The sequence below is a fragment of the Pongo pygmaeus genome, chromosome 22, assembly GCF_028885625.2.
Source record: "Pongo pygmaeus isolate AG05252 chromosome 22, NHGRI_mPonPyg2-v2.0_pri, whole genome shotgun sequence".
Classification (NCBI taxonomy): Eukaryota; Metazoa; Chordata; class Mammalia; order Primates; family Hominidae; genus Pongo; species Pongo pygmaeus.
In genome coordinates this window covers 42,040,524-42,064,801 of record NC_072395.2, presented here as the reverse complement: position 1 = coordinate 42,064,801, position 24,278 = coordinate 42,040,524, and the positions used below count along the sequence as shown (strand labels likewise).

The 24,278-nt window shown below is 38.2% G+C and overlaps 1 long non-coding RNA gene across 1 annotated transcript in view; it reads right to left on the bottom strand.

The window, feature by feature from the left end:
• Nucleotides 1-8,782: 8,782 nt before the first annotated feature.
• LOC129022618 (uncharacterized) overlaps nucleotides 8,783-24,278 on the bottom strand; it is a 95,066-nt gene continuing 79,570 nt past the window's right edge. Inside the window, exon 2 of the long non-coding RNA XR_008496490.2 lies at nucleotides 8,783-9,001. This is a non-coding gene — a long non-coding RNA (uncharacterized LOC129022618). The remainder of the gene's footprint in view (nucleotides 9,002-24,278) is intronic.

The window sequence follows — 24,278 nt, the reverse complement described above, 5'->3', positions numbered from 1 at the left end:
TGGTGCGCGCCTGTAGTCCCAGCCGCTCGGGAGGCTGACACAGGGGAATCGCCTGAACCTGGGCGGTGGAGGTTGCAGTGAGCTGAGATCGCGCCACTGCACCCCAGCCTGGCAACAGAGCAAAACTCCGTCTCAAAAAAAAAAAAAAAAAAACAACGCAGATTCCTGGGTCCCACCCCCAAAAGATTCTAATTTTGTAGATCTGAGTAGGACCTAAATATCTGCATTTTTAATACTGAAGCATGTGGTCTTCAAGCTTATGGCCTGTAGTAGGGACAGGACAAAAAATGAAACTGGAGAATGAAATGAAACCGAGTCAGTATGAGAAGGGCCTCATGCACAGCACCTGGAGTTTGGACTTTATCCCGTGGTCTGCAATAAGTGAGTGGAGGTTTCTAAGTCATGTGGTTATTTTTAAAAGCTAATTCTAGTATTGAGAAGGAATGGGAGTGGAAACAGTAGGTTGAATGAAGGAATGAACAAATGATGATGCAGTAAAATGCTCAGTGAAAGATGTGGCACTTTTTGTTTTCAGTATTCTCTTGCTTTGAACCAAAACCACTTAGAATGTATTTCTTTTAAAACCTGTATATCAGTATCAATATTCACAAACAACTGTATATTCTGACTTATGTCTTCTGGACTTCCAGAGTTAGTATTAACATTATTAGCTGCCAGGCCAACAAAACCTTGAGTAATCCTGCGATGCTCAGAATCAAGAAAAGTGGCTACATCATTGGTCAACTTTGAAGAACATCAGCCTCAAGATCTTTTACACTAACTCATACATTTATTAAAATCTATTACTAAAACAGATTTTTAAAAATTTTCTTGAGGTTATAATGAGACATAGTGCTTCTACCTAATTCCTATTGGAAAAAAAAATGTTGAGATTTGGGGACCAAGAAAAAAAATTCTGATTGCTTTTTTTTTTTTTTTTTGAGATGGTGTCTCTCTCTGTCATGCAGGCTGGAGTGCAGTGGCATGATTTCGTCTCACTGCAACCTCTGCCTCCCAGGTTCAAGCGATTCTCCTGCCCCAGCCTCCTGAGTAGCTGGAATTTCAGGCACCCACCACCAAGCCCAGCTAATTTTTGTATTTTTAGTAGAGACGGGGTTTCACCATGTTGGCCAGGCTGATCTCAAACTTCTGACCTCAAATGATCCACCTGCCTTGGCCTCCCAGAGTGCTGGGACTACAGACATGAGCCACCACTCCCAGCTGATTGCTTTCAATTGGTATTGATAATAGTTTGAAACTGGGACACGTAGCCTAGTCTTGGCAGTCTTTCTGCTCCTTAGCTCTGCTAGGTCCAAGTTCTTGTCTCACAACCAGGAAAAATTAGGCACACAGACACCGGAGAGTGAGTGGAGTGGAACTGATTAAGCGAAAGGAAAGCTCTCAGCAAAGAGCGAATGCTGGGAGCAGTTCCCCTACCCGAAAGTGGGAAAATCCCCTCTCATGTGGCTGAGCCTGGGGCTTTTATGCACTCAGAATGGGGAGTGCATACCGATTGGTTTGTGAGTTTGCAAAAAAAGGTAGAAAACCTTTTAGAAAGGTTGGTAAAAATTGGTAGAAAACCAATTAGAAAGGGTAGGTATACGTAAAACAGGTGAAGGGTGGAGATCAGAGGAAAGCGTGCCAAACAGGAAGACAAGTTCTCAATCTAGTCTGAGAATTTAACTTGTAGCTTGACTTTCAGGCTTTAAACCGTCTTCAGCTTGGAGGTGGGGTTTCACCGGGGACCTGCTCTACCTGCCTAGGCATTTAACTGTCTTCTGTTGCTGTCACTAGTAGCACAATATAAAGATTTTGTGCTACTGTTTCACAGTGATTTGCAATTAGTGTTTTTTTTGTCATGTAGTTTTGTTTTTAGTGCATTATTCTTTAGGAGAATTTATCCATGAAGCTTGGGTATCACAGCTTACTGCTATGTCCTTGATTTATACTTCTCATTGACTGTGAGAAGTGATGGCTGGTTTTTCTGCTGTGAGCAGGTTTGGTGATATACAATAACGTTCACAAGATGTTATATATGTGCATTGTCACATTTCTTTCAAAAATGATATTTCCAATTTTTCCAAACATTCATATCTTCTTTCTGGCCATCATACTGAATTTATTACCAAAATAAAATATTATCATTAAATTAACTTTGAAAACAATTTAAATAACTATAAGCCATAGTTAGGGAATGATTTTTAATAAAACCTAGATATAAACACAATCATTTTCTCCTCTAATAGCAGGTTGTCTTGCCTGACTCTCAAAAATGAGGGAGCTAAATCATACAGATAGGTGACATATTCATGGCTATAAGGAGCACCATAGCATAATATTTGGACAGTAAGACATAATACATATCCTGAAAAAACTTTGATGTGTAGTCAGTGTAACCCTTGTCCCCTGTCCTCCTCCCTAACCTCAGGAAAGATCCACACATCCACATTTATTCCCTACCCACCTTTGGTTTTGTATCCTCATTTCCACAGATGCAACATGACATCTATAACCCCTACAAATCTGCATACCCCTCCAGCCTTCCCAGAACTTCATTCCCTCCATCTTCATTGCCTTAGCTCCTTTTGTCTTTAAGTATTCATTCACTAAGTCAAGAAAATATTGAAGGGAGGTGGGGCAAAAAAACTGGGCTTTAAACAGTGGGGGATTACCCAGATAAACACAAGTCTCCCCACTTGAAAAACTGCTCTTTGACACCTGTACCCTAAGATGTGATTATGGATTAAAGTCATAGCACGCCTGCCCCCAGGTTGGAAGGTTTTATGGAAAATGAGCGTATTTTATTAGAAGACAATGAGAACTTCCTGGAGCAGATGAGTAAACACACCCTCATGTTTACCTGGTAACTGAAATCAAAGATGAGGTGTAGCCTCTGGTTTGAAATGTTACAAAATCTAAAATCAAGATAAAGGCAGAAAAATGAAAAGGAAATAGCCACTTTTGAAGCAGAAGAACTCAGTGGGACAGGGGCCAAATCAGTGAAAGAGGTGCTGCTCAGGTACCAGATTTAATGACAACCAAAGTGGCCCAAATATCCAAAAAAAATTGCGCTTCTGAAAACCAGTAGGAGGTTGCAGTGGACTAAAGATGGCCACAAAATTTTATCATTTTCCCCGTCAAGAATGGGAGTTTATTTTTCATCATCTTGAATCTGTACCTGTGACTGCATCACCAAGAAGACACTGCAGAAGTGATGCTCTGCCAGTTCTAGTTCTAGTCTTTTAGAAGACTGTCAGCCTCTACTTCCTCTTTCTTCAAATGAGCTCTCTTGGGACACCCTCTCTCAGAACCAAACCACCATGCATGGGGCATGTGTGGCCTCTTCACTCAGGAGACCCAGCAGAGCAACCAGCCAGTACTGAGCATCAAGTGCCAGTCATGTGAATGAGCCATCTAGGATGTTCCTTGGTCAAGTCTATACAAAAGAACTTACCAGCTGAGCCCAGCCAACACATAGAATTATGAAATCATAAAATGATTATTGTTTAAAGTCATGAAATTTTGCAGTGCTTTTTTTCATATAGCAATAGATAACCAAAATCAAGATTAAATATCAGATGATTAAAATGGAGTATGAAAATGGAGTTAATTTGTAAGAAGAACCACAACCCCAATGATCATGACTTAGAGGAAAGTTCAGTAAATAAAACAGAAAATATTGAAAAAGGCTGTTTCATTTTAAACCTGTGTCAAGCTCCTAGACCTAAAATGACACTTGAAATTGTCCTCCATTAGAATTCATTGTGCTACAAATTTTCTCTCATTCTGTTACATATATTTATATAAGGAAGTAGAGAAATTATTCTCTCATAAGCTAATGCTGCAAGGTTTTTTTATATATATTATATGTATATGTACATATATTTTTGATATTAGCATATATAATAGTTTATAACATTTAAATGTTTAAGTTTTATATAATATTTATGTTTATACATTTATCACCATCTATACACACACGCAAATATATGTATACCCACGTATATACATACATATAAATGTTTGGGGATAGAAAGTGAGACCACCCCTCAGAATCTTGGATGTAGCCTGACTGCTCTGCACCCAACTGGGGAGGAGTGAGGGGAGAAGAAAGTAGAGTTCCAGCCAGAAAGGTGACAGAAGACTGCCCAAAGCTTCATGTAACCAATCCCTCAAGCCTGCAGAAAAGTTACTAAATGTTTGGTGCCTGCAGAGTCGGTGATGCTTATGCTTGGTACTGAATCAGAGACAGCACCTTCAGCCATAGTCACACGTCTTCAAAGGACAGAATAATCCAACCTGATAGCTTTCTTCTATGTATTTGTTGGTGTTTACACCAAGGATTGTAGCCTGCTGCTCTTGATCTTTTATTCTGAAACATTATGGAAGTAGTAAAGGCTACTCTATAACATACCTGTTTTAATAAATGTATTCTCAATTTTTTAATGCAAAACTGGCACAACCAAGAGAGGTGCCATATTTTGACTCATGTTTTTACTTCACCTCTTCATGTACCACTTCATTCAGTGTCCTCAATCAGGTTCTCATTCAGGTTCTCAATAGAGGCCAGTTTTGCACCCCCCCACCCCCTGCAGCAGGAGATATTGTTATGGGGTGGGTGGTACTAGCCTCTAGGAGGTAGAGGCGAGAGATGCTGCCAAACATTCTACAATGCACAGGACAGTACCCATGGATAAAATACTTTGTGAATAAGGATATGTTATTTGCCATTCAGAACAAACAATTATCTCGCCCAAGTTTCCACAGAGCCAAGGCTGAGAAACCCTGACCTAAAGATATTCATGCCCCAATATGAGAAATGTGTGTATACATTAAAAGAAAGTGTAAAGGAATAAAGGAACAAAGTGGAAATCAAAAAATGGAACCAGGAAAGAAGCTAAAACATATATTGCAAAACATGTATCTTTGATAAAGATGAGCTACAGATTTATCTGTAGCTTCCTGGCATCCAGGTAAAAAGATAAACCAGATAATTCAATCATGAGCTAACTGAGGTCTGGGTGGCCACCATGAGAAGAAGTACTGAACTCCTAGAGGAGAGACCATAGACACAGGTTGTCATCACAACAGCCTATTCCCTGGACTGAGGTGCCATACATAGGGAGCACTTTGGAAAGGGAGGAAAATGATTCACCTGGACTGAGGTGCCATACATAAGGAGCACTTTGGAAAGGGAGGAAAATGATTCATCTTTGAATAAGAACTACTGGGTCAGAGGAGAGAGATGGATATTAGCATGAAGAGATAGAACAGTCAATTGATTAGGGGTGCTGGGTTTTCAGCCTTGATCGCTCCAGATTCCCTCTCCAGCCTCCTCCACACTTCTCTGTACCCTAGGAGGCAGGCCTTTTAGGATGGTATTCATGGATTCCCCACGCTCCCTCACTTCTGGTTGATGGGGATAATGGCAGATGTCTACAGGAACTCAGCTGTCTACCTGCCAGGCCATGGGTTGGCTATGGCTATATTCCTCTACCAAAGTCCCCAGCTTCTGCCAGGCCACCCTCACCTACAGCTAAAGCCAAAGCAACATCACTCTAAGGGTGGTGATATCTCCCTACTTTGGTTAGCCCTAGGGTGCACACCCCTTTGGTGGGTTCCCTGCCCTCATCCTTGTAAATGGTTCCATCTGTTTTCTGTCAGTTCCCTGACTGATTGACCACATCAAGACTTGGGGGTAAGGAGAGTGACTATATTAACACATCAAAGGAAAGAGTGTGAATGTAGTAAAGAGAAGCTAAATCAACTCCTAAAGCCAGTAAAGGGAAAGCTAGAGGTACAAATAGGAGCATCATATCCCTTGCCCTGCCTGGGACTCAGTATTTTACTTCTGGGCCCTGTTAACCTGCAGGACAGGAGAAGGATGGAAGCACAGGCTACCATGGTTTGGTTCTACTAGATTAGCTATCAAGGTCTTCCAACTTGAATTTCTCTTTGATTTCTTTCTAATAATTATTTGCCTTTACTTGTACATTTACCTACTGGAAGAGATGGGTTGGTTAGTAAGCATCAATATTTGAAACACTTGTTAGCTATGTCCTCATTGTAAATTAATACATTATCTTTCCAGTGTTCCCCCTGCCTCTGCAGCTTCAGGTGAATGTGCATCCTAAAGCTGTTATCACCACTGATGTGTCTGTAGTTCAGGTTTCTGCATCAGCAAGTTCAAAATCATGGTGAGATGACAATCCTGCAGTGACCTGATTCAGATGGTTCCTACTTCATAGAAACACCCTCTTTATTAATCATAGTAGCTTCAGGACTGACCTTTAGATCAAGGAAGCTTTATTTTTCCATACACTTACCTTGCCCTTAATCCCTTTGTGACAGACACTGCTTTGTCTACCCAATATCCCTTCCTTTCTAACATAATCCTGATTAAATGTGCAATGTACCAACTTAAAACATGCCTTTCCAGATTGCATTAGCTATGTGACCTAGTCCTTCTCAACCACATATAAGCAAATATGGACTCAATACAATTTCCAGGAAAGTTTTTACTTTCCTGATAACAAAAGACTAAATCAGTTGCACTTATGCCCTCTGTCCACCTTCCCTTGAATGACTGGAGGAGGAGCTCTTTTCTTTCAATCATGAGGATGAAACCCACAGGCTAAGGATAGCAGAGCAGGAAGCTAGGAAGAAGCTCAGGTGCTTGATGATTTTCTTGAGCAGCTGATTAGCTCTGATTACTGAGTTTACTCTTCTTTTAAAAGCAGAGTAAGAAAACCCTATTCAGTTAAGCTTCTAGAGTTTCTATGACGTAAAGCCAAATGCAGTCTTAACTGATACCCCTTCTTAATCTCAAGTCCCTCATGTCATTCTGTATAAACGTATGTGCTAAGAACCCTGAAGTCATGCATCCTCTGTTGTATGGGAGTAAGTGGATTATTATGAAAATATTCAGTGCAATAAACTGAATGTTTATGTCTTACCAAAATTCTTATGTTGAAATCCTAACCCCCCATTGTAATGTTATTAGGGGGTCAGGCCTTTGGAAAGTGATTAGTTCTTGAGGATGGAACTCTCATAAATGGAATTAGTGCCCTTATAAAAGAACCCCAAATAGTTCCCTCCCCCATCCCACCATGTGAAAACACAGCAAGAAGGTGACATCTGCAACCCAAAAGAGAGCCTTCGGCAGAACCTGACCAAGCTGAACCGTGATCTTGGACTTCCAGCCTCCAGAACTGTAAGAAATAAGTGCTTGTTGTACAAGCCACTATGGTATTCTGTTAAAGCAGCACAAATTGACCAAGATGCTCAACCTACACCTATGATCCTGGAGGCTGGCAAATGAATAGCACTGAATGACAGTATAATAGTGCTGACAGTAATAAAAGAACAAAAGATGTATGTTATTATGAAATTACGAAGAATATTATTGACTTCAGTATTGCTACCTCCCCTTGGATATAATGAGGTCACACATAACAAAACACAGATATAGATAAGCCAGTAAAAATACTCTGACAAAGTTCCAGGAAATGGCTTTTTCGAAACATGGGACAGCTGCCAAACAAAAAAAGGAAATTAAAATCCTTCAAAACAATTTTATGGATTTAAGCTATGCAAAAACATTGGGGGAGCATGTGAAATTATATGGAATTATTCTGATACTCGGCCTCTTATTGTGCATTTTATGAAAGAATAATCAATAAAACATCTGTCATAATTGCATAAATTTTAAAAAGCAGATCCACTTAACGTGGCCAAAATAAACTAAATGTATTTTAAATCCATGTCTCTGAACTGAAGCTACAGGAGTGAGATGTTGAATCCCATTTAATAAAAGGAAATATCTTTTTATACTAGCAATTTGAGAATTTTACCTAAGTAAAAAGAGGCTTTAGAATGAATATTAAGCTTACAGTTCTAAAAGCATCCATTTAAATTGGTTAGAACACTGGAAAATTACCCACTGGCTAAATAAGATTTCCAGAAGGAATACTATTGAAAATGTTTTTTACATCCCTTAGGAAAAACAGGGAAAATAAACAGAGGGCATATCTCTAATTAACTACATGTACCCCGTGGGTTTCCAAAAACAAGCTCTAATATAATTTGATTCTTTATCCTTAGCAATGGGAAGTCAAGCATAAAACCATGTGCAAGCACCGCATGATATGGCATAGGAAAGAAAACATTAATCATAGACATTTCTATCACTTTTTAATAGACAAAAATCCATGTTTCTAGTAGCAGATACAAACAGATCAGTCTGTGCCCTTATTACTTTTCTAGTTGGCGCCCAAAATCCCTTAAAGATTGATTATTTGGGGTGAAAGTTTTGCGTATTCAGAAGTTCTCTGTTAAAATTCAAATTCTTTCAGAGGGCAAACATTAAGCCACATTCAAGGACAGTCGTAATCACTCTAGTGAGAAGAAGCTCATAAAAATACTCACTGCGAATGGGATTTAAACGCATTTTGACAGGAAAGTGGAAGAAAGCATCGAGAGCAGAACCCATACCACTGTCGGGGCCTGAGAGAAGTTTGGGGGAGTCAGGGAGGGCAGTAGAGGGCACTGAATGCTAAGTAGCAGAGGGATGACGGAGACGAATTCTGAGTCATTGACAGGTGAGCATAGTTTTTGGAAACAAGTGTTACCTATTCAGTAAGATTTTTATTAAAAATCCAGTTAAGATATCGAAAATAAGGCCCTGAGGTACTGTAGACTCATCATTATTAGTAGAAAAATGAAGAACGATATATATATTATGAAAGTGCAAAAAGTAGGAAAGATTTAAATACATCTATCTACATTCAATATTCAAAATGTATTTTTGTGAATCTGATATTTCATAGATTTTGTTTCATTTGATACACCAGGAATATCTCAAATGAAAGTATATAAAACAGGAATTATCTCAAATGAAGAAGTTGAGTTTTCAGGCCAAAAGCTGGCAAAGGTTGCCATGCAGTCTTCAGGCTCATTGACCAAGAGCCCCTTCCTCCACCTGAAACATTCCCTGAAGATCCTGTAAATAAATACAGGTAAATAAACTTGACTGTATGGACTTCATAAGTGCCTTCTTATATCAATTTATGTGCATGTTTTAAAGCTTTATATCATACAGTGCGCAGTTGTATCCTTTTTAAGTATGATTTGTAATCATTTAATAAAAGGTCTATTAATTCCGTATTATGTCATATGATTTGTAGGAAGTATTTTGATCAGTTTTATTTATAATGGTCAAAAGTGGCAAAATCCTGGCCTCTGTGGAGTCCTGCTGGGAGAGAATATGAAGCAAGCCATGGATGGCCTAGAATAGAAACTGGAAGGAAGCTACATTGGGCTTCCTGCTATCTGAATCACCAAGTTCAGGAACTAAGTATTTACTAGTCTTGAGTACTTATTAGTTCAATTCAGGCTAACAGGAAGTCATTGATGAGAAAGTAGATGGAACAGAAATCAATGTAGGCTGCTTTTGGAGGGACTTTCATCCCTCGTGGAGAGGCATTTCAGCATAATGATTACAAACATGGACTTTAGTTAGAGCCAGAGTGCTTGAAACTCACTTCTACTACTTACCCATTTGTGCCTGTTTCTTCAACCATAAATAGGGATTATGCTGGTACTTATTACAACAGAGTTGTTGCAAATATTAAATGAGTGAACATACAAAGAGCATTTAGACCAGCACATAGGCATAATTGTGTAAGTATTAGCTTTATTATTATAGAAGCCAAGAATATTTTAGACAAAAGCAAGGGTGAAACAGAGATCAGGTCCTGCCCAAGCCTAATTTGCTGATTCTGAGAGGGGATTAGATAGCATCAAGAAATATGGAGGTGGCACTGAGGATTTTTTAGCTTTGAAGTTACGTAAGAGGAATACTAATCATTCCTTAATGTGAAACTATCCAAGAGACATTACCCTAATTTAAATTTCAGTTATAAACTGGTTTGATGATGGCCTTTGGAATAGAGGGGTGTGTGTGTGTGTGTGTGTGTGTGTGTGTGTGTGTGTGTATTTAAAAATCCAGTCAATGGAAAAAGGTTGAAGATGCAGCCGCGCGCACGCGCTTTGAAATAAGCATCTTCTAAGTGAAAATAAAACTGTGAAAACAGCCTCCCAGGGAGCAGGCTGGAGTTGAAGTGCACAGCGTTGGTGATCCACCAAGACCCTTCAGACCCCTTTTACCATTTTTGTGCACCTCTCTGCTCTTGCTCCCGATGGCCAGCCCTTCTTTAGAAGACTTCCCTCAGTCAATGAAGCTGCTTCCCACCCCCATCCCCTGCACATGTTGATTCAGAAATGCCTGCAACTTTACCTGTCTCTGGATGGTGCTCAGCTGCTGGGCAGAGGAGTATGAAAGCCAAGCTCCTCTGCCTCACGTTACTCTCTAAGTTCCCCTATGGGATCAGGCCACACCTATCTTCCGCAGGACTTTTGTCCAATATTGCACCTTGTTTGGCTTCCTCTCCTTCCCTATTCTTCCTTCATTTCCTTACTAATTTCCCTTGGGAGGAAAATAATAAATAACAAATCACTTGCACATGAATTCTTGTCTCAGGGTCTGCTTCTGGGAAACCCACCTGCTATGATCTGAATGTTTGTGTTCCCTCAAAATCCATATGTGAAAATCCTAACCCCAAGGTGATGGTTTTAGAAAATGGCGCTTTTAGGAAGTGATTAATGCACTTGGTATACTTATAAAAGAGACCCCAGAGAGCTGACTATCTTCTTCTACTATGTGAGAACACAGCAAGAAGGCACCATCCATGAACCAGGGAGTGGGTCCTCTCTAGACACAGAATCTGCCTGTTTCTGGATCTCAGACTTCCCAGCCTCCAGAGCTGTGAAAAATAAAATTCTGTTTTATAAGCCTCCCAGTTTATGGTATTTTGTTATAGCAGCCCAAACAGACTAACACACTGACAAGACAGAAGTGAAGTACTTTTTGTCTTATTTTATAATAAATGATTAGTAATTAAGGCACGCTCTGGGATCAGGAAATCTGAATTCAAATCTTGCCCTTAGCTGTGCTAACTTCTATGAGCCTGCTTCCTATCTTTGAATGTTTTCAGTTTAAGTAGTATTTTATTTCTTCTTAATACAACCAAGAACTGTCTTAGATTTTGAGTTACCTAGGTAGGAGAGTGAACCAACATTTGCCAAACTTTGGGCACAGAGCTAGGTTCCATTGATGTGTGATCGTTTAATCTTCACAGCAACCAGAAGGGGCATGTACGCTCATCCCTGTTTCACAGCGAGGAGTTTGAGGGTCAGAGAAGTAATTTGTCCAATACTAAACTGAATGAGTATTTAAATCAGGGAGGCTTATATAGAACATATAATTATAAGAAAGAATCACAAAAAAGGTAAAAATTCCATTATATGTAACTTAATTATATAGAGAAAATCTCTATGAAAATTTTCAAAGTTGACTGCAATTAAAAGTTGAGGAAGTGCAAAGATATATGAAGGATATAGGATGTCTCACTGAACATCCTACAATTCAAAGTTGCAAGGAAGAGAGAGAAAAAAAGGAGCAGATGAAGAATGAATTACTAAATATAGGTGGCTGGAAGGAAAATCAAAGAAGGGTGACGGGAGGTGACTCTGTTAAAATATGGTGGGAAATCAAATGAATGAGGTCAAGGAACCATTGGAGGAATGAAGAGAGACTTCTAAGGAAAATAGTGGTGAACATCATTTTCCTGAGATAGAGGCCAGGAAAAACCCTTTGCAAGTTCCAATTAGCATGATTGCCAGGGTAAACTGAACAAGAACTCAAGTGTGTTAGTCCAAGTCCTCTAACAAGCCAACACCTAGAACAGGATTAAACATGCAAGGAATTGATTAGAAGGAATGCCTGTGTGAAAGGAAACAGCAGGTAGAGCAATAAGACTCCATTGCAAGCCTAATCTCAGGCAAAGAAGAGAGGAGGGAAGATTGCATGGAAGCATCTTAGAAATACAGTGCAGTCTAACGAAGGTTCAACAAAGTTAGCAGAAAGTCCTTGAGCCTAAGTGGACACTGGTAGGAGTCCCATGGCTCTGTGAATGAGTCTGCCTTTGTATCCCCACTACACTGCATCACTGGCAAGGAGCAGCCCATGGGAAGTATAGCCTCAAGCCTCAAGCAAAGGTACCCATGCATTTCAAAACTTAGTAGCTGGTGCCATAGGCCAATTACAAATGGCCTTCCACTATGCCCTGTGGTAGAAGGTCTGGGAGGTGCATTCTCATGGCCTCTTTATCAAGTTTCCAAAAAGTCTTTGTTTGAAAGCTACAAGGCAACATCCCTTTTATTCTCAATGTTTCACAGAAAAATAATGCATCTAGTCACCTTTTATTGAGCACTCATGTGCACCAATCACTGTGCTAAGCACTTTATTTATTTTTTCTTTTAGAGTCCTCACAGCACATTGAGGAAGATATTATTCCCACTTTACAAATGAAGAATCCAAAGCTTGAAGAGGTTAAAGAACTTCCTCAATAATGCAAAGATAGTAAGGGGTAATGCCAGGATTCAACTCAGACACACTGACTGCCGTTGCAGATCTCCATGTGGTAACTCATAATAATAATGCCAACTATGCTATTAGGTAGGATTGTTGTGAATACTCATTGAAATCGTTCATATAAAAGCCCATCACACCTTGCCTGGCCAGGCAGTAAGAGCTCAAGGAATGCTGTGATTATTCAGTAGTTGTGCCAAGATGCAGATCCAGCTCTGATTGATGCCAGTATCTGTGCTCTTGGCCACTGATGCTGAACAGCCATCAGTGTAACTTCAGTGTTTCCATCAGATAGTATTGGGAACAGCTGAAAGGCATTAAAAAAGAAAGAGGAGGACTGGAACTAAACATTTTTTCAAGAATTAGTTTCAGTCACACAGATAGAATTCAATGATAGGAAATAATTGAAATGTAAGGAATGACTTCCTTTGATTCCCTGAGGAAGAAAGTCACACAGGTGTGGCCCATTTACTACTTCTTCATAAATAGAAATCTGTCAGATTTATGAGACTAAGTGCCAATGGGAGAAAACAAAGAAAAAATGTGTTTGCAGAATGTGTCTGGATTTCTGCTTATGACCAAGATAGGGTAACAGAAACAAGGTTTACCCTCTGATATGGTTTGGATCTGCATCTCTGCCCAAATCTCATGTCAAATTATAATCCCCAGTGTTGGGAGAGGGGCCTGATGGGAGGTGATTGGATCATGGAGGTGGATTTCTCCCTTGCTATTCTTGTAATAGTGAGTTCTCATGAGATCTGGTTGTTAAGAAGTGTGTAGCATCTCCCCCTTCTTTCCCTTCCTCCTGCTGTGAACATATGAAGACATGCCTGCTTCCCCTTCACCTTCCACCATGACTGTAAGTTTCCTGAGGCCTCCCCAGCTATGCTTCCTGTACAGCCTGTGGAACTGTGAGCTAATTAAACTTTTCTTTATAAATTATCCAGTTTTATATATTTCTTTATAGCAATGCAAGAACTAATACACCCTCCCACCAGAAACTAAAAAATCAGAAAAAAAAAAATGAAACAATGGTTTTTCTATTGGATTCTAGCAACACAGGACAGTGTTCCCTGAGAGTGGGAAAACAAATAAAATGAGTCCTATGGGTGCCCCAGATTACTGCCTGAAGAGAGGAAACCCAGGTGGAGCCTGGTGGTCAACCAGTTAAGAAGCTGGGGCTGGTCATCTGGAAAAACCAAGGCAGCTGGAATTTGCAGAGAAGAATGCTGAAGAAAGGGAGCTTCATAGAGAACTCCAGTGATCTGCAGAGAGTCCCCCTCATGTCTCCAGCTTAATAATGTTCACTGCATGCCTGTGAGGCAAAGGTTGATGGATAGGCAAAGAACCATATGAAAGGAACAAAGGAAGGAAATACTGGAGCTCACAAGACAGGGAATAGTTCAGGTGTCTCCCAGCAGGAGTGGAAAACTTCATTCATGAAGCATTGGATAGAGAGTACTCAGAAGAGTATTCTTTGAGTAATGGGGCAAAATTAGCCATAAACTAAAGGCTGCTCTCCTCCCAAATCACAAAGCTTAAAAGTTTGAAAGGCTCAGACTATATTAATAACTGCATCCCAATAAAACTCAAATATTTACAGGAATACAAAAATATCAATAACCCCAACAAGATAAAATTTTCAATGAACAACATCCAATCAAATATTACCAGGTACACAAAGAAGGAGAAAAATATGAAAACACATAATGAAAGAAAAAGTTAATCAATAGAAATTGATCCAGAAATGATGGATCTACAACTGATAGAATTTGATCCAGAAATGATGGATCTACAACTGATAGAATTAGTAGACAACGATATTAAAACTATATTGTAACTCTATTTCCATTGTAACTATATTCCATATGTACAAGAAGGCAGGAGAAAGTTGAAACATTTTTAATAGAGATTTGGATATATTAAAATGACCCAAATCCAACTCCTAGAAATAAAAAGTACAATGTCTTAAATAAAAATTCCATCTGTTGTATGAGATTAATAGCACATTAGACACTGTATGGATACAAAAGTACGGATTTGCCCACATTATTGTGTGTATCAATAGTTCATTCATTTTATTGCTGAGAAGTATCAATTTGTGACTGTACCACAAAAGAAAGGACTAATGTGAAGACAGAGCAATAGAAACTCTCCAAAATGAAACGGAATAAACTGAAAAAAAAAAAATGAACAGAGCATCACTTAACTGTGAAACAATCTTGGGCAGCCTAACATACATGTAATTGGAGTTCCCAAGGATGGGAGAGAACATAAAAAAACATTTAAAGACATAATGGCTGAAGAATTTTTCCAAATGTGATGAAAACCATAAACATATATAGCCAAGAAACTCAACAAAGCTTGATATGGTTTGGCTATGTCACCACCCAAATCTCACCTTGAATTGTAGTAATCCCCACGTGTAGTGGGAGGGACCCGGTAGGAGGTAACTGAATCATGGGTGCAGGATTTTCCCTTACTGTTCTTGTGATAGTGAATAAGTCTCATGAGCTGATGGTTTTATAAAGGGGAGTTCCCCTGCACACGCCCTTCTGCCTGTGCCATGTAAGATGTGTCTTTGCTCCTCCTTTGCTTTCCACCACGATTGTGAGGCCTCACCAGCCATGTGGAACTGTGAGTTAATTAAACCTCTTTTCTTTATAAATTACCCATTCTCGGGTATGTCTTTTTTTTAATTTTTATTTTTTTAAGACAGAGTCTCGCACTGTCGCCCAGGCTGGAGTGCAGTGGCGTGATCTCGGCTCACTGCAAGCTCCGCCTCCTGGGTTCACGCCATTCTCCTGCCTCAGCCTCCCCAGTAGCTGGGACTACAAGCGCCCGCCACCATGCCTGGCTAATTTTTTTTTTTTTTTTGAGTAGAGGTGGGGTTTCACCATGTTAGCCAGGATGGTCTCGATCTCCTGACCTCGTGATCCACCCTCCTTGGCCTCCCAAAGTGCTGGGATTACAGGCGTGAGCCACCACACCCAGCCACTCGGGTTTGTCTTTATTAGCAGTGTGAGAATGGACTAATACAAACTCCAAGCACAGAAAAAGGCATCTTATAGTACAATGCAAACAAATTTAGAATAGAATGATTACACAACCATAAACGTTACTTAGATAAGGAGATAACATCCCCAAATTGTATTCCAAACAAACAGGAGCTTTAGTGCAGGAAGTCAGGTGAGGTTTGAACTCTCCATCCAAACTATTTAAAAAACAGATGAGGTTATACATAAGGAAGAAGCAATCAGAAGAATCAAAGAGATTTAAGAAAGAAAAAAAGCTTACATACTAGACCAAAGTGTAGAATAAAGCCAAGGTGAAATTGGCAAGAAAGGATGACCTAACTACCTCATATAATAATGATGGGAAGACAATATCCTCCTCCCTAACCTATTTCTAAGCTTTCAGATCTTTACTTTTTTTCTTCTTTTGAGACAGAGTCTCTCTCTGTCACCCAGGCTGGAGTGCAATGGCGCAATCTCAGCTCACTGCAACTTTGACCTCCTGGACTCAAGTGGTTCTCCTGCCTCAGCCTCCCAAATAGGTGACTACAGGCATGCACCACCATGCCCAGCTAATTTTTTTGTATTTTGTAGAGATGGGGTTTTACCATATTGCCCAGGCTGGTCTCAAACTCCTGGGCTGAAATGATCCACACTCCCTCAGCCTCCCAAAGTGCTGGAATTACAGGCATGAGCCACCATGCCCAGCAGATCTTTACTTTCAGTGGCCCCAGGCATAACCATAGTCCCAAAGTTTCTTAATTCTGTACATCCATTTTATGATCCTACTTCCTCCATCACCCCATCTCGTTCCTCACCTCAAACTCCTTCGTTGCTTATATTTTCAGTCTCCATTGATGATATCACCCTCTTCCACCAGGCTAGCTTGTTCTCATCTCTGTTTCATCCAGATTCCTCAAAACCAATCAATCACCAAATCCTATGGAATTTACCTCTGAAATATCCTTAAAATCGGGCACTTTTCTCCCCTTCTCTCTATTAACATTACTTCAGGCCTTCATTATTTCTTTCATTTTAATTTAATATAAATCTTTTATTAAAATGAAGCATGCATATAGAAAGATACATAAATCGTAAGTATAAAACTTAATTTTTTTTTACAAAGTGAATACACCTATGTAAGCACCACCTAATCAGTATGTAGAATTTTTCTATTATCCCAGATGACTCCCTGGTGTCCCTTACCAATAATTACCTGTGTCCCCAAAAGATGACCATTATTCAACAACCAAACACCACAGATTAGTTTTGCCAGTTTTTTTAACTTCATGTAAGTTTAAATTAATTTTTAAGTAGAATTATACAGTATATAATCTTGTGTCTGGCTTCTTTAGCTCTATTTTTTTTTGCAAAATTTATCCCTGTTATTAGGAGTAGCAATAATATCCGTATTTCATTGCATGCATGAATGTACCACAGTGCATGTATCCATTGTACGGTTGGTAGGCATGTTTGAGGCCATTATGAATAAAGTTGCCATGAACATACTTGCAAATGCTTCCTGGTACATTTATATGCACATTTGTTTGGGGTATAAAACTAGGAATGGGATTACCAGATCAAAGGGTATGCAGAGGATCAGCATTCACAGATGCTGCCCAACAACTTTCCTAAATGGTTCTTCAATTAACATTCCAATGAGTGGTGTATGAGAGTTCCAAGTATTTCACATCCACTAAGACACCTGGCACTGTCAGTTTTTGAAGTTTTACCCATTCTGGTTGTTGAGTAATGATATTTATTGCGGTTTTAATTTGCATTTCCATGATGTTAAGCCACATTTCATAAACTTATTGACCATTTTAAACCCTGATATGTGAGGTCTTGCTCAAGTCATTTGACTTTTTTCATTGGACTGTCTGTATTTTTCTTAATGAGTTCTAGGAAGATTTTGAAAATATATAACTTAGGGATATATGTCTTTTAGATTTTTTCTCATTCTGTGGCTTTTTCAATCTCTTAATTGGATTAGTCAGTGTAAAATTTATTACCGTAACTGCACAGATTTTAAGTGTACAGTTCTGTGAGTTTTGACAAATGTATATACATGTGCAACCCCAATCATGATATAGAACATTCCCATCATGTCAGAAAATTCTCTCATGCCCCTTTACGATGACTTATCCTCCCTCTCCTCCAAGCAACACCTGATCCGATTTCTTTGACCATGGCTTAATTTTTGCTGTTCTCAAGCCTCAATTAAAAGAATTGGAAAGTGTGGATTCACCCACCTTATTGTGTGTATCAATAGTTCATTCATTTTATTGCTGAGAAATAGTCATTTGTTTGACTGTATCATAAATTTGCTTATCCATTCACCTATAGAAGGGCATGTGGGTTGTTTCAGGTTTAGACTATTATGGATAAAAGTGTTATATTCATATACAATATTTTTTATGAATATTTGTTTTTATTTCCCTCATTTCCCTAGCAGTGGGATTGCTGGACCTAAGATAGGCGGTTCCCCCCGCCCCTTTCTTAGAGTACAGTGGCATGATCTCGGCTCACTGCAACCTCCACCACTCAGGTTCAAGCGATTCTCGTGCCTCAGCCTCTGAAGTAGCTGGGATTACAGGCACGTGCCACCATGCTGGGCTAATTTTTGTATTTTTAGTAGAGACAGGGTTTCACCATGCTGGTCCAGGCTGCTCTTGAACTCCTGACCTCAGGTGATCCATCCACCTCCACCTCCCAAAGTGCTGGGATTACAGGCATCAGCCACCACACTGGGCCAATAGGTGTATTTATAACTTTATGAGAAATCCCAAACTGTTTTCTAAAGTTTTGTAACATTTTACACTCCCATCAGCAATGTGTGAGCTCCACATTCCCTGCAACTCTTATATTGTCCATTTTTTAAACACTAGTCATTCTAGTGGGGATGACATGTTCTCAGTCAGGTGTGGTGGCTCATGCCTGTAGTTCCAGCACTTTGGGAGGCCAAGGCAGGAGGATTGCTTATGCCCAGGAGTTCAAGACCATCCCGGGCAAAATGGCAAAACCCTGTCTCTACAAAAAATACAAAAATTATCCGGGCTGTAGTTTCAGCTTCTTAGGAGGCTGATGCAAAATGATTGATTGAGCTCTGGAGGTCTAGGTTGCACTGAGCTGTGATCATGCCGCTGCACTCCAGCCTGTGTGATGGAACGAGACCCTGTCTCAAAAAAGAAAGAAATGTAGTCTCATGGAGATGTATTTCCATTTCACTGACAACCAATGATGTTGAACACCTTGTTACCTTTCCATGTATTTATTGGCCATTCCTATATTTTCTTTTGTGCAGTATCTATTCAAATCTTTCCCTATGTATTACTGTCTGTTTATACTTTTATTCTTGATTTTTAAGAGTTCTTTATGTATTCTGGATTTAAGATGCACATGCTCGCACATACACATGTGCACACACACAGAGAGCAAGAGAGATATTTTATTCTTGTTTATTCTGCCTTTTAATTATCTTAATGATGTATTGTTCTGAAGTCTTATCAGTTTTTCTTTTTATAGATAGTGTTTGTGTCCTAGCCTAAAAATCGATGGCAGTGGCAAGAGCACAAAGACATTCTCCTATGCTTCTGGAAGTTTTACCATTTTATCTTTTACATTGAGGTCTACTTCCCATCTTAAAAAATGTTGTGGATGATGTGAGGCAGAGGTCAGGGTTAATTTATTTTCCCATGCAGATACATAGATGTTCCACATCATTTGTTGAAATTGTTCTTTTCCCATTGATTTACTTTGGCACTTTGCCAAAATTGGTTACCGTGTAAGTATGGAACAACTTCTAGATACTATTTTTTTTTTTCTTGGATCTACTTGTCTCTCCTTATACTAATGCCATATTGTCTCAATTATAGAAGCTTTAAAGTATACCTTGAAATCAGGTGTGTGAATTCTCCAATAAAATTTTTTTTCAGAATGTGCATATTCTAGGTCTTCAGCAATCCATAAATATATTAGAATTGGCTTCTAGATTTTTTTTAAAGCAGGCTGAGATTTTATTTGGAATAGTGTTAAGTTTATATTTGGGAGAGAATAGATGTCCTAACAGTCTTGGATCTGCCAACATATAAACATGATATATTTCATTATTTATTTAGATATATTTTATGTTAGGTATATTTAGATATATTTTACTTATTCTCTGCAATGTTTTGTATTTTGTGCTATACTAGAGGTAATAGGCAGTTCAATAAGGCAACAATACGTAAATAAATATAATAAAAAGTGAACAGAAGACTTCATATTAATAGTTGATATGTTCTTTTATGTAGAAAAATCATAAGAAAAAATTTTTAACTTATTAGAATTAATAAGTGAACTTAATGAGGTCAGAGAATACAAAGCTGATATAAAAAAAGTGCCTGCCACACATTTGGCTGAATTTATTCTTAATATGTTATGATGGTTGATAGTATTGTAACTGGTATTGTTTTGAAATTTTATTTTTTCAGCTTTCTGTTGCTTTATAGAAAAAATTGCTCTGTACTTTTTCACCTGCTATCATCTCATCCTGAATGGAATTGTACCCAAAGTCACCCACCTCACCTCTTTTTCACTCATTACTTGCTTTCAAGACCAGCTTAAAATTCATCTCCTGATTGGAACCTTCTCCAACCTTCCTAATAGCTCTATGCTACATGCTTACGAAAATATCCAACAGGAGAAATAAATGAATAGGAGTCAGTCAATAGGGAACACTTAGTATATACTTAAGTCACATTTAAGATTTGCTATTTGTCATTACTTTAAATTCAATAAGGAAAAATTAAAGAGAATAAGATACATTTAACACTGCCCATAAGGAAAGTGATAAAGATGTTGGAGAAGGCTGGAATCTGTTTTTAGTTTAAATTTTCACTCTCCTGATTTTTATTAAAATCATGTTAACAGTCTCGGTCTTTAAAAAGTATATCATGACTGTCAATGAATTATAACATTCAACACAGAGTTATATCTTTCTTTAAAAAGTAGAAGTATTCAATTGGGAAAAATACAAGTAATTATGAGGAATAAAACTTAGTACTTCAAATTTTAAGAGATAAAATTAATATTTTATACTTATTTATTTCCATAATAAAGTAGTTCACTCACTAGGTTAGTGTCAATCACCAAGCTCTAGTTATACTATCTACTATGCTAAAAACTTAAGCTTTCACTGTATATTAAAGATTATCATTTTAAAAGGTAATATTTTAAATGTAAACTATAAATTACTTCTTATGAAGATGAAATGCATTTTAAATTGAATGAAATTGCAGCTAAATGACAAAATGTAAGTGTTTCAATTAAGAAAAATACAATATAAAAAGAAATATATTTTAATGAAGCACTATGAATGCTCTTCAAAGAACCACTGAAAATAAGGAAAACATGTCATTATACATTTGTCCAAACTCATAGAATGCAGAACACCAAGAGTGAACCTGAATGTAAACTATGGACTCTGGGTGATAATGATGTGTCAATTAGGTTTATTGACTGCAACAAATGTACCACTCTGGTAGGGGATGTCAATAATGGTGGAGGCTATGCATGTGTGGGGTGGGGAGACATGGGGGATCTCTGTACCTTCCTCTCAATTTTGCAGTGAACCTAAAACTGCTGTAAAAAAAACAAAGTCAAAAAACATAAGGAAAACAAACAACATCATTTTATCTTTCCCTTTCTCATTCCTACTTTCTGGATAATACCTCTTCCTGGTGATTGCTTTCCTTTCTGTGGTGATTGGCTTCCTTTCTCATCTAATTCTTCTAATTGCATGACGAAATGAATATAAAAGCCTTAGCACAACCTCTACCCCTGATAAGTGCTCAAAATTGGCAGCTATTATTCATTATATAAAGAATTTCTAGGCACCAGGACTTCTGGTAAGGAACTAATGGATGATATAGAGGTTTTAATTTAATCAATGGGGAGAAAGGAAAACTAGAAAAATCCATAGGAAAATTCACTAAAAACATAAAATCCATAATTTGCTATATCCATTCTAACGCAATGTTTAAATCTTTTTTCTTTTTAGTAAAAGTTTTAAAATGCCTAAAAAAAGCCATTTGTGTTACAAGTTAGATATTTAAACTAACCCTTTCATTTCTATTATGTGACCTACTAAAACTGCAAAACTCAGTGACACATTGAGATATAGGGGCCAGCATTTATATTGTGTAAAGTGACACATAACAGAGCACGAGTTATTTTGAAATAATTTATTATTAATATGTTGAATGTCAAGGCGCTTGGTATGAAAAAAATAGCCACTGGAAGCATAAGTATAAAAGAACCATAATTAGCTAATTTTGTATTAGTCTATGGTTGTGTAATTACTGTAAATCATAACAGCTCAAAATAGCAATAAATATGTATTAACTCCCAGTTTCTGCGGGTCAGGAATTTGGGGACAGTTAGCTGAGTGGTTCTGGCTCAGAGTCTCTCATAAGGTTGTAGTCAAGATGCTATCCAGGACCACAGTCACCTGAAGGGTTGGATGAAGCTTAGGATTGTTCCCAAGAAAGCTCACTCACCTGCTGCTGTTTCCCGGCAGGCGGCTTCAGATCCTCCTCTTCTGGGCTTGCCCATGGGCTGCTTGAGAATCCTCATGATATAGTGACTGGCTCCCCATAAAAGTGAGAGACCCAAGACAGAGCAAGACAGAAGCTGCATTGTTTTTCATAATCTAGCTTCAGAAGTCACACATGGTTATTTCCACAATATCCTATAGCTACAAAACTCCATCCTAATCCAAGTAGGAGGGTACTGCAAAAGGGCATGAATATGAGGAGTTCAGGATCACTCAGGACCATCTTGGAGGCTGGCTACCATGAACCTTAATTGGAATCTAATGCTTAAGTACTACATCAGGAGAGTATCAGTTTTTAAAATTATATTACGTTCAGTGCAACAAAAATGTTGTTTTGCTCTTTTAATTTTTACCTATATATAAACATAAATCTATATACTTGTATTTATTTATTATTAAATAAATTCACTAAAAACATAAAATCCATAATTTGCTATATCCATTCTAACACAATGTTTAAATCTTTTATCTTTTTAGAAAAAGTTTTAATATGCCTAAAAAAAGCTATTTGTGTTACAAGTTAGATATTTAAACTAACCCTTTCATTAGTTAGATATTTAAACTAACCCTTTCATTTCTATTGTGTGACCTACCAAAACTGCAAAACTCAGTGACACATTGAGATATAGGAACCAGCATTTATATTATGTAAAGGTAGTATGCTATAGATAATGTCCTGGTAACTTTTTTCCATTGGATAGTATATTAAGTTGATGCAAAAGTAATTACGGCTTTCGTCATTGCTTTTAATAGAAAACAACACAGTTACTTTTGCACCAACCTAATATTTGTAAGATTTATCCAATTGTGGGTGTTGTAGTGTCTTATTAGGTAAGAATACTATGTAATATGTCATTATGTGATTACACAACAATTCTTGAATCCACACTCCTGTTGATGCGCATTTGAGTTCTTTCCAGGTTTTTGCTTTTAGGAACAGTGTTGCTGTGACCAGTCTTAAACATGTGCAAGAGCTTCTCATATATTCCTAAGAATAAAACTGCTAACTCACCTGGTATATGAATATCCATCTGTTTTCCAAAGTTATTGCACCTGTTTACCTCCCCACTAAAACTTCAAAAGATTTTCAAGACTTTTAATTTTTATTAATTAAAAACTATAATGACCTTATATTATCCTAAAAAGTAATTAAGAAATATAACCCTGTCCTGGAGAACATAATCTAAACTAAAAGAAAAATTGTATCTAAAACATATAGGCAAACAGACAATTCCAAGATATTACATATGTAAGGATAGTTCCTTATAGGGTGATAATACATCTCAAACAAGCTTTTCTGGGAAGGTACCCCTAGTGATAGAGAAACATGAACATGCAGTTTGTCTCACCTTATACCTATTCCCACATCTCCTCACCAAGTCTGAAGATATGGCAAAAACTTCAGAATTCATTTGAAGTTTCATGTTTCATTGTAAATGTTGCTTTTTTATTTTTGCCTGTTACTCCAATATATGACTATTTTGTGTCAATATATTTTATTATGAAACTTTGAGTATAATTGATCACCTAAAAATATGTGGCATGTTTATCTCATGTTAATCTACTGTTCCTTGGCCAGGCACTGTGGCTCATGCCTATAATCCCAGCACTTTGAGAGGCCAAGATGGGCAGATCACTTGAGGCCAAGAGTTAGAGTCCAGCCTGGCCAACATGGCAAAACCCCATCTCTACTAAGAAGTACAAAAATTAGTCGGGCGTGGTGGCACATGCATGTAATCCCAGTTACTCAGGAGGCTGAGGCACAAGAATCACTTGAATTCGGTAGGTGGAGGTTGCAGTGAGCTGAGATTGTGCCACTGCACCGCAGCCTGGGCAACAGAGCAAAGCTCTGTCTCAAAAACAACAACAACAACAAAAAAAAACACTGTTCCTGGCCATACTCACAAATACAAATACATCCATTTAAAAAGTACAACTATAAGTGGTGGGAATGTCTTGGATTTTCTTGCATAATCCAATATTCTTTTTTTAAAAAAAAAATTCTAGAGACAGGGTCTCACTTTGCTGCCCAGGCTGAAGTACAGTGGCTCAATCATGCCTCACTGCAGCCTCAGACTCCTGGGATCAAGCTATCCTTCCACCTCAGCTTCCTGAATAGCTGGGACTACAAAGCATGCACCACATGCCTGGTGAATTTTTAAAAATTTTTAGTAGAGAT